Here is an 11,485-nt window from a genome sequence, read left to right as displayed (position 1 = left end):
AATATTCCAAGTATTTTCTACAACGTGTAGCAGCTAGCCGTCGAATTGGTTGCTACACCGTTATAGTAGTTAACATTCCAAGTAGCTGCTACAACGTTGTAGCAACTAATTGTCGAAGTAGATGTTATACTGTTGTAGCAATTTACATTCCAAGTAGTTGCTACAATGTTATAGCAGCTAACATTCCATGTAGCTGCTGCAACCTTATAGCAGTTATACGTCCAATAAAGATAATATATGTTTTCCCTATGTTAATTAAAGATCATTTAGAAGTACATATAAACAGTATATATTAGGAATAGAGGGAATTACAACTTAAAATGAAATGATTTACCAAATAGCTGCTACTTTGATGACTAATTGCTATATGTTATAGCAGCTACTTCGACATTTAGCTGCTACAAGGTGTAGCAGCTAACCATCAAAGTAGTTGCTACAATGTGTAGCAGCTAACTGTCCAAGTGTCTGCAGGCGTCGACCTTGTACGTTATAGTATAAATCCTTTCTTCTAATATATATTAGGATCACCGTTGGTAATTATAATTTAAAATGAAATGAATTACCATTGGTTATGAATTGATGTTTGGGAAGTTCTTTGTAAATTCTATAAGTAAAAACTGGTAAGAAAGCAGCTAGGGCTTGTGCATTGTAGGATATATCAGAGCTAAAAAATATTGTACAGAGCTGAAAAACAGACAGTGGAGTGGAAAGACTTATGATCGAGAATGGAGAGGGGTGCTAAGGAAACAACATAGGCTATGCGTTCGGTGGCAGTTTCTCGAGCTTCCAACCAGCTCGAAAACAAGCATGTGACTGTAAGTTGTCCAAGTGGCTTGCAGAGCCTTTGCTTTTGCTTGCCCAACAGAAGTGCGCTACGACAGAAGACAGCAACAAAGGAAGAGGTGAGAGGGAGAGAGAGAGCGAGGGAAATTTATATTTGGGAAAATACTTTCGCTTGTCATTTTGAATAGAGGGCAGAAGGGGGGAGAGAATAAAATGAATATCTTTTTACAAGAAATTGAGTTGGCAAGACCACGTCTATAGGACGCTCACCGCCGCACACGAAGTGTCACCTAATATATATATATATTATATTCTTTTTTTTTTTTTTTACTTCAGCTCCCTAATGCACACCAATTTATCTAATTGCCCTTATTTTTTAGGTACAAAAACTTCAAAATGAGATATAATTTCTTTTACATGTAATATATTTAAATTAGAATCTAGTATATTTTCTATCAAATTGAGCATGACTTTTTTTCACCTAAATTATCAATTGATATACTCAATTCTAGTTAAATGATACTAAATTTAAAAAAAATTATATCTTATTTTAAACTTTTTATACCTATAAAAATAATGAGAAATTCTATTGTATAAAAATAACGGTATAATTCTTTTTAAATTTAGTATCATTTAATTAGAATCGAGTATATTAATCGATTTATCATATGAAAAAAAAATGATGCCCAATTTAATAAAAAAAATTATTATATTCTAATTTAGATGTACTGTATGTAGAAGAAATTACACTTCATTTAAAATTTTTTATATTTTAAAAAATAAAAATAATTAGATAAATTAGTATGAAATTTATATATATAAAAACCAAAATCATACTCAAAATGGTACTCAGCCACTTGTCTGATTCGATTTAACTCCTTTAAGAAGCTTCCAGATTATATATTTTCTGTGGCAAAAAATTCTAATCTCTCTTCTTTTGAAATTCTAGGGCTTTATTCTTTGGTTCATGCTATGGAGGAGCAACGGTTTGGGGAACGCAACGGAGCCCTCGAGTTTGGAGGTGGTGGAGGTCAGGCGGCAGAGGGGGAAGAGGAGGAGTTGGAGTCGCAGTTTCGCTGTCTCGATCTCACTAGTTTTCAGCTCCGGAGCGAGATCGAGATTCCGGAGGACCTCGTCGAGTTGGACCTAAATGCCAATAGCTCTCCAAGTTGGACCAGAGGATCGCCCTCCTCTCCCAGCTGCGGAAGCTCTCACTTCGGCAGAATCTCTTCGACGATGACGGCATCGAACCCATCTCCCGCTGGAATGCCTTAGCTGGCTTGATTGTAAGTTCCCTTCACCTTCTCATTCTTAACAATATGTATTGATATAAAAATGCATGTTCTTTGTACCTAGGCGGTTGCTGTATTAGCCTCTCTTCTCAGATTCTCACGAGTGTTTACCTCTACCTGGCATGGAATTGAAAGCAATCCTATTTAAAATTATAAATTCGATTTCAATCACAAATACAAATATACAATCCATAAATCACAGTCCAACATTCTCTACTTGATTGATTCTTGGTTTTTATGCAATGTAAATTGAAGAAAAAAAAAGGATTTTCATTCATATGTTCAGAATTCGTCCCAAATTAAAATCTTGCCCTCCAAGAAAGAGTTTATTTTATTTTTTCTATTTGAGTTGTAAGAGACACCAAAAGCAAATTTATTCTCTATCCTGGTTTCTCGTATTAAATTCCTTTGGAAAGGAACCTGAAAGCTATAATAATGCCTTGATTTGAGGGTTCAGTAAAGAAGCTTGTGAAGTTCCGATGGTTTCAATTGCAGAACACCTCAGCATTATTTTCGTATATATATTTGCATTTGTTCAATGAATATATCAGTCAATAAAAAAAGGAGCTTCATCTAGGGGAGATAGATTTTTTCTGAACCTGGTTGGACATGAAACATATAGGACTTTGTGGGAACAAAATGGCTGATACTAACAAAATGGTTGAACATATTCTGATTAATACGTAAACTATATTCATTACTATGTATTTGTTAGAATGTCAAATTACTATGCTCAAGTATTTAGGATTCATTATATTTCTTAGATTTTTTATATTCATTCTCAAAATTATCTCTTCATCTTGTGAATTGAGGATAGCCTATTTTAGTATGCTCTTTTATGAAACTCGAGAAAATTATTTCTGGTATCTGCTTTTTTGTGTAGGAAATAGTATTCCGGGACAACAGGCTGAGAAATATACCTGATGTTAGCATTTTCAAGAGCCTTCTCGTATTTGATGTCTCTTTCAATCAGATAGCTTCCTTAAATGGCCTGTCAAAGATCTCAAATACATTGAAGGAGCTTTATCTTTCAAATAATGAAATTAAGAAGATGGAGGAACTTGAACACTTCCATTTATTGCAGATCCTTGAACTTGGTTCAAATAGATTAAGAGTGAGTATCATACCTTAGTTATTCAAACACAAAATTTCCTAATTGGGAATCCAGCAGTCAGAAACTGTGTAGAATCCTTCATGCATTTCTTAGGAATAGCTAATGTGATCATCGTTAATCATTGAGACCAAGATTTAAAATTTTGACCCGTGCCAACGTTTCGGTCCCGACAGGAACGATTCGGTTTCAGTACCATATCATATCGTCCCGATATAGCTTGGTATTTTTTAAATATAAAATATATTAATTAAAAAATAAAATATTTAACATAAATATTTTTTAAAAATAAACAATATTAAAATTAATCTTTAAAAAAAATGAAAAGATATGAAAATAGATAAATAAAAATGTTATTATAATTTTTAAATTAAAATAAATGGAATATAAAATTAATTAGATAATTTTATTAGGGTTTAATAAAGTCTCTCTAGATTATCTTCATCATAGCTAGGAGTTGATTAAAATAATTAATCTAAGTTTAATTAAAAAAAATCTGAAATCTGACATCACTCGCAACCTCATGCGACTTCAGAGCTGCCGCGGGGTTGCACGACCCCTCAGCCATGGTTGTAGGGATCGCGTGACTCCTTTGGTGCGACCGTGGTGGCCGTGTGGCCCCTCTACAGCGGCGGTAGGGTCCGCGACGCCTCTGCGGCGGCAGCGAAAGGGTTATGTGACCCCTTCGTTGTTGTTACGGGTTCAATCAACCCTTCCGCTGTTGTTGCAGGTTCGAGCGACCCCTCGCTGTGGCCACGGGGTTGCGCAACACATCACAACAATCGTGGGTCTAGCCACAGGGTCGTGCCAGTGTCGGTCACCGGGCGGAACAAGATGTTTCGTCCGTTTTGACCGTCTTGGCACGACACTTTAAACCATGATTGAGACACTAGTAGTACTTCTGAGTCTTAGTTCATGTTTTTCCTACCTTTATGAAGGTAATGGAGAACTTGCAGACATTGACAAATTTACAAGAGCTATGGCTTGGACGAAATCGTATTAGGACTGTCGACTTGTGTGGGCTAAATTGTATCAGAAAAATAAGTTTACAGAGCAGCCGTTTGACATCCATGATAGGGTTGCAGGTAAAGTATTGGTCACTATTTCTCATTCCACTATCTTTGGAGATGGTTAATCAATTCTAAATATTTTCAGGAATGCATCATGCTTGAAGAACTATATTTGAGTCATAATGGTATACAGAAGATGGAAGGACTATCCACCTTAGAAAACCTTCATATACTGGACATTTCATCGAATAAACTTACTGCAATTGGTGATATTGAAAAGTTGACAAGGTATAAGTGGATTTATAATCCCTTTGGTTCAGGATCTTGACTTTGCCTAATTCATTCTCCATCTACCTTGCAGGTTGGAAGACCTCTGGCTTAATGATAACCAAATAGCTTCTCTAGAAGACATAGACCTTGCTGTCTCAGGTTCAAGGGAAAAGCTTACAACCATTTACCTTGAGCGCAATCCATGTGTATGATTCTTCATTTTGCTATTTCACTAGTATTACTTTAGATGTTCATTGACCTTTTCATTTCTACAATTATAACTATACATTCATCTCTTAAATGATCAAATCTCTTAAATTTTGTGCCTTTTTGGGTTTCATGCTTTTTTTCAGCTTTAATGTGCAGTGCTTGCTTTAGATTGTTGCATAATCAAATGTGATTAAATGCATTGATTTCACCACTGGCTTCATGAGAGCAGGCTTGGTTCAATCACATAATTGTAGGGTGAGTTTACTTGAAGGAAAGAGAGTAGGGAGAGGGGGAGGGAAGGAAATAACTCCATGTGCAATTTTTTGAGTCTTTTTATCTCCCTCTTTTTCTGTCCATACTATCAACTTCCGTGATTTATTTAGTTAAAATTTCAAGATGATTTTGACTTGTGGAACTATGAGTTTGGTGTCAGCATTAAACATGCAACCTCCAGGATGTTTAACCAGTACTATTGATGAAACTCTGTTATACTGCTTTTGTTCTAGATCTTTCTTAAGTCTTGGTTCTTCCAAATATTGTAGATTTGTTCATTGTTTGAACTTGCATGAACAATTATAGTGTGTGCTTGCTATTAGTATTTTTTAAGGTAAATTTTGTTGCTCAAACACACTAGCCTACCCACCATGGAACCTTTGAATTGATCAACTTACTAATTCTTGAACTAACCAATCTAGTTGAATTGATTAACAAATATATTTTCTATGATACTTTCAGGCAAGCTTGCCAAATTATTCTAGTACCTTGAGGTAGATTTTTCCAAACCTTCAGCAGATTGATTCAGATATTTTCATGTGAGAGATTGAGTTTCGCTCGTTGCTGATTGCTGATTAGTTACCATGTGAGGATCTGCTTTGTAGTTTACGCTTCTGATATGGATTAATTATATATTTTGCAAACTTGTCCTAATTGGAGATGCATTATGTTGTCACAGTCACCAGTTGAGCTTTCAACTCTCCGTACAGGTTGAATTGCGACTGTTACACTGCTTTTGGTACACCTCTACCTGTGAGTTTCTTCTCTACATCTATGCGCAGCAAAATTAGGATTGATTTACTTTATTAGGAGAAAGCACCTGCTGCTTTACAGCAACAAGAAATGAGACAAAATTGTAGTTTCATTTTGCCTTTCATTTAAGTGTTCGGTTTACAAAATCTAAGTCAGGAAGGACCAGGAATTCCTGTCTCATTATACTCCTTGAGATGTGAAATGCCATTAAATTAGGAATTCCCTTTTCATTGTAATCCTTGAGAGCGAAATGCCATTTATTTCTTTAAAATAAATAATACAGGGATACGTCTTATATTACAGTTATTTATGATTGAATTATCAATCATGTAGTTTTCTTCTGCTAGTAATACTTAAGTAATTTTAATTATTTTTTTAATCTATGTGTCTTATTTGATTACTGTTTAAACATATTATTTTGTATTCCTATTACTTGGTCAAGTTACTATAACAATCAAATGAAGAGGACATGAGTGTACAAAAGGATCATGTTAGAGGGGGAGATCAAAGAAGCTCAACGTTCATTGTTAATGAGTTATGGAAGCGCCCATTAGTGCGATTGAACAATGATTATGGTGAAGTAGAAGAAATGTCTGTGAATCATTGGATCAAGACAAGGAAGAGATCAAAAGCCATACCTCTCCCTTGTGTGAGGTGGCTTTACACTAAATGTTTGAGAGACATGTGTTAGTTTTGCATTTCATGACTAGGGTTGGTAATTCTTGTTTTGTGGTGATCGCGTGGTAAATAGATTGTCATTTAGGATATAAAAAATATATGCAATAACATAAGGCTACTGATATATTTATACAAGGTGTAAGACTTACTAGATTCTTTTAAAAAGAAAATTATATGACATAAAAGTTTCTTAGTGTATTTTATAATGCATGTTATTTTTTTTATAAACAAGTTAATTTTTGTCAATTTATTTATATATTCAGGTCGTGATGTATTATGGATTTTGTTAATTGTGTTGTGTATCAGGTCGGGTTAGGTTGGGTTGAATTGTGTTATTGATTCATGTCTAATAATGACAATTCTATTCATGGCTTATGTTACCAATGTTATCTTGTTACATGTGCATGTATGCTTTTTCAATTAGTCGAGATACTGCTCATAGCTCGCACTTAGTAATTGGTTGAACGAATCTCCTATTCATGTGGTGTTGCCTTGTTACTAGTTGGTATTAGAGGTTTATTTATGCTCTTTTTATTTCTCTCTTATATTATAGTTCTCTCTTAATTGTGTTCTTGCATTAATGATTACTTTTTTAGGCCTTCTTCGTTGAGTCCAGATCCTCTGATTCATAATCCCTGCTCCTTTCTATAATTTGCATGTTGGATCACAGTCAGAATCTGGCTAAAATTCACTGCGATCTCCCTTGGGTTCACCTTCCCACCTAGGTTATAGTTTTGGGTCAAGACAAGCAGCCTCCGCTGGCGGTGGACGGACTGTATGGTGCCAAGTAGGGGGTGACTCGCCCATCGCCAACGGTCTTCGGTTGCTTGGCTCAATCCAAAACTATAATTTAGGTGGGAAGGTGAATCTAGGGGAGATCGTAGTCAATTTTGATCGAATTCTGACCGCGATCTAATGTGTAAATTGTGGAAGAGACCACGATTACGGACCAGAGGATATGTTTTCTAACAACCACATTTAATGTTAGTGTTTTAACTTGCTATAAAGGCAATGACCTTTTACCTAATACGTTTTAATCTTGCTTTTGTTGCTTCATCACATGTTCTTTAATCTTTTGGTTTTTTGCTCTTTTCTTCAAGGTTAGCTCTGACCTCTTCATTCTTTAGTCTGCACTTTATTCGTTATTATCATTTTTTCCAAGGTACTTAGAGTGTGTTTACTATGTTGGAATAATTATTCTATTTTTCCTGAATTTTACTTGGGCGAGCTAAGATAGGAGGATCAAGTAGATTGGGTTGACTCGGCCAGCCAAAATAGAGGAAGAAGTTAAGGTGGGTCGAGCCAACTGAGCAAGTGGAGCGTACCAGATTGTCCAAGTTGATAGATGAGTTTGCCAACCAAAACAAAAGAGATAAGCAAATTGAATAAGAAGTCTGGTAAATCAAACATGTCCAACAAGCTGGACAAGTTAAGAAGGATAATTCAAACAAACCCATCTAACCAACAAGCCAAGCCGATTGAACTATTTGATGGGCTAAGCTAATGTTTTTTTTTCTTTTTAAATAGTTCGAGCAAATTGGATAGTAGACAAGATCTTGATATCAAACACACTAGATAGTTAGAACTAGTCAAGTGACTCGTGGGGGTTGTACGAATCCAGCTCTCGGGAGACTAAATATTTCTTCTAGGGGCCATCATTGACGTAGAGACTATTCTATATATACCACTTTCAATATTTTCTAAGCATCAAATATAAGTATGAGAATGAATCATCATGTAGTTGAGTTGGTATTTAGGTAGTAGATTTGTATCACCAGAGTAAGGTTTGAACGATTTATTTTTTTAGGAAATAAGTTCCTCTCACATAAGAGAATGTTCAGAACTCTAATTTACTTCTCTTTCATGTCATGGAGGGGTATCTAAGGTGAGTGTTATTATCTTTTGCATCACATGAGAATGAACCATCAATTCATTTTATGAACTAAACAAGGAAGTATATATTGTTCTATCTTTCGTAGTCTACTCGGTTCTCTAGGTGTAAAAATTTCATTCCTTATCAATTTCCTTTATTTTTTTTAATATTTTAGTTGTACTAGATATTCAGCTTATGTCGATTAATTCTAAGGGTTATTAATTTGGCTCTATAAAAATTTCATACCAACTATTAAGGTAAATTGGAAAGCATTCACAGTGGACGATTCAATGATCCAGTATTTTTGGGTTAATAGTTCATTAAGAGAAATTTATCAATTAATTTATCAAAATGAGACTTAATCTTTAAATATTTGAAAAATTAAAAAGACATTTTGCCGTTACACCGTTTACCTCCGCCTCAGGACATACCAATTTTCTTCCATAGACCATGCCTACATTCCTTCTTTAACAGTTTTATCTGCTCGTTGCTTTAGTCGGAATATCATAGCCCAGTAGAGAGTTACTTGATCCTTTGATAAACAGTGAGCATTCGGCCCGTCAGATTTTCCATCTGCACCATTCACAATGAGCTTCCATTGCTAGCCCCTTGTTATGGTGACCTGAGTGTTCATCCTTTTAGGGCATTTTCACTAGTAAAACTTCTAAATGACGTTTTTTTATAGCCTCCAATGTATCATATCAAAAATAAAAAATTTACTATTTTCTCTATAATGAAAAATTTTCTCTATAACTTTTCTATGGACCCTATATTATAAATCATATAACTTTCTATATTACAAATCAAAAATCAAAATATAACACTACTTTATCATTAATTACAAGTTTCATCTTCAAGAGAAAAAAAATAGATTTTAGTTTTTAATATTTCCTTGAACTATAAATTTTAAACCTTATATCTACAATAGTTCAAGTTTTTTTTATTGAGATTTTTTGATTTTACAAAAGAGAGCTTGCATTGGAGATGCAGCCTCATCTCCGACTTGTAAACTTAATTCACACATCCCCAATAAACTAGTCTTGGAATCGTCTTTTGCAGGGCATGAATCTGATGCCTTCAGTTCAGTGCGTGAAAGAAAGTGATGCCCGAAGATAAGCATCAATCCAACCATTCCTTTCATCTTTTTGGCAGTACAACACTAAATCCTTCACTCAGCAGTTAGCTACATCATGGGTGTAGGAGTTTCTGGTGGCCGGAGTAGCAACCCCAGTGCCATATCCTGAGGCTTAATCAACATGCTCTTCCATGGCGTCCACGCTTGCTTGCAAGTAGACCACGAGGCCTTCCTCAGTCCAGCCCTGGATTGGGTAGGATTCGAACCGCCACTCGAGCTAGTACCTTGCGCCACCTTCCCATCCGGTAGTGGCATCAACCTTGTCATTTCTTTGTACCACTCCACTCTCATGTTGGTCAATGTCGACATTGATGTCAAGCAGCTCCTTGTTAGCCTTAGTGGTGGGGGTGGTGGTGCAATAGTGGACACAATTGGGTTGGCCATCGGTGTCGACAATGATACGTCATGTGTGGAAGGAGGGGAGGCGCCAGTGGAGGGCAGAGAAGGTGGAGAGGGATCAGGTGGTGTCGATCGTGATGTGGGGGAGTTTGGTGTAGTGGTATAACTAGAATTTTTATAGCCCTCGGGTTGATCCCGGACTGAAAGAAAAAGAAAAAGCTCCCAAACTACCGTCGTTTCTCTCACACGTCTTCCCTGATTATGTTCCCCTCTCTCTCATTCTTCTTTTCTCCCGCCCAAATCTGAGTTGCAACTCCTCTTCTAACATTGTCGTGCTCTGACTAAGGTCCTAGTAGGCTAACACATGGTTCCGCCCTTGGTTTGGTGGTGGTTTTGGCTCGCCACGCTTTCACTAATAGGAACCGATCCATGGATTTTGGAGCTTTGGTCAATGCACATGCACATTTTATATATTACTAAAAAAATTTGTGCAAAATTTAGAAGGACGCGAAACTATAGTAAAAACGAACAATCCTTTTTATTTATTATGATAATGATGTCTCATTTTAGTATATTTTTAATTTTGAAATTACTAGTATCTTTGACATGGACACTTCAACTAATAAACTATATTTTAGAAGTTATAGTTCATGTTGCTACAAACATATGCACTTCAACGTTAATCAAATAATAAATTATATTATAATAATTATAATTCATAACTGTCAATATGGATAGTTTATTTCTGATTAACATTTGCCAATATTTTATTATACCAATAGTTCGACCTTGATCAACACTATTGTAGCAAAAAAGTAATTTTGCTCATATCAAGTGCCCCTGCACAGCTCATTCACAGGTTACGTGAAGAAAAATAAATGACGGGATCAGTTTATAACCGACCCTTAAGTCAAACACTAATAATTATGTGGTGTAACAACTACAATTCAAAGCTTATGTAATATGAACGCTTTATAACTTAGACGGCTTATGTATATTATTTTTAATCTATACTATAATTGTAGCAGTTGTAATTACATAGCAACAATCAACTTGTAGTGGTTATTATTGCCACTATAAAAACTTAAGAACAGTTTTGAAAAATAAAATATCCAGAAGTGAAATTGACACCCACAGACTCTCTTAATAATAAATGAAAATAGGATACCTTGACCATTTCGTTAAAAAAAATACACGTCCGTTTTTAGTTTTTGCATGGAAGTAGAATTTGCAGTGGAATATTAACATCGTCTTAGATTGCATGGCATGTGATGCAGGCTAGGTTCGCTTAGTCTGACAGTCTTCAGTTCTTGGGTCATAATTATCTTTTGGAAAGTCCAAATTATGTAAAGCTGGAGGCATTGGAAAGATAATTCAATTGTCTTTCCAACCATATATTACTCATTCCCAAATGTAAAGTATTTTCAGAATTTCGAAGCGTCAAAGTTGGATTAGAAAGTGAAAAGTCACATTGGAAGACCAGCCACTCTTTTAATTTTCTGCATTATGTAATTTATAAGTATTTGGTGTTTTGAGTTGGAGGGGATCAACTTTGATTCTTGATTATTGTTATCTGAGTTTGAGAATAAGAATTCTCTACTTCTGCTTCGTTCCTAATTTCGGAAGTCGAATTGCGCATTGTTCGTTCCTTTTTTCTAGTATTCCATCTCTCATCATTTGGTATCAGAGCCAGAGTTACGCTCTTGGTTTCTCTCTTTTCTCCTATGGCAGCAAGAAGGGGAAGAGGTGGACGTGGTA

General features: G+C 35.5%; 1 pseudogene; it reads left to right on the top strand.

Moving 5' to 3' along the window:
• The first annotated feature begins 1,704 nt into the window (after positions 1-1,704).
• On the top strand, positions 1,705-5,529 carry LOC122045661 (annotated as a pseudogene).
• Positions 5,530-11,485: the final 5,956 nt, after the last annotated feature.

The sequence above is a fragment of the Zingiber officinale genome, chromosome 2B (assembly GCF_018446385.1).
Source record: "Zingiber officinale cultivar Zhangliang chromosome 2B, Zo_v1.1, whole genome shotgun sequence".
NCBI lineage: Eukaryota > Viridiplantae > Streptophyta > Magnoliopsida > Zingiberales > Zingiberaceae > Zingiber > Zingiber officinale.
The sequence above is the reverse complement of the archived record's forward strand: the minus strand, read 5'-3'. Positions and strand labels throughout refer to the sequence as shown.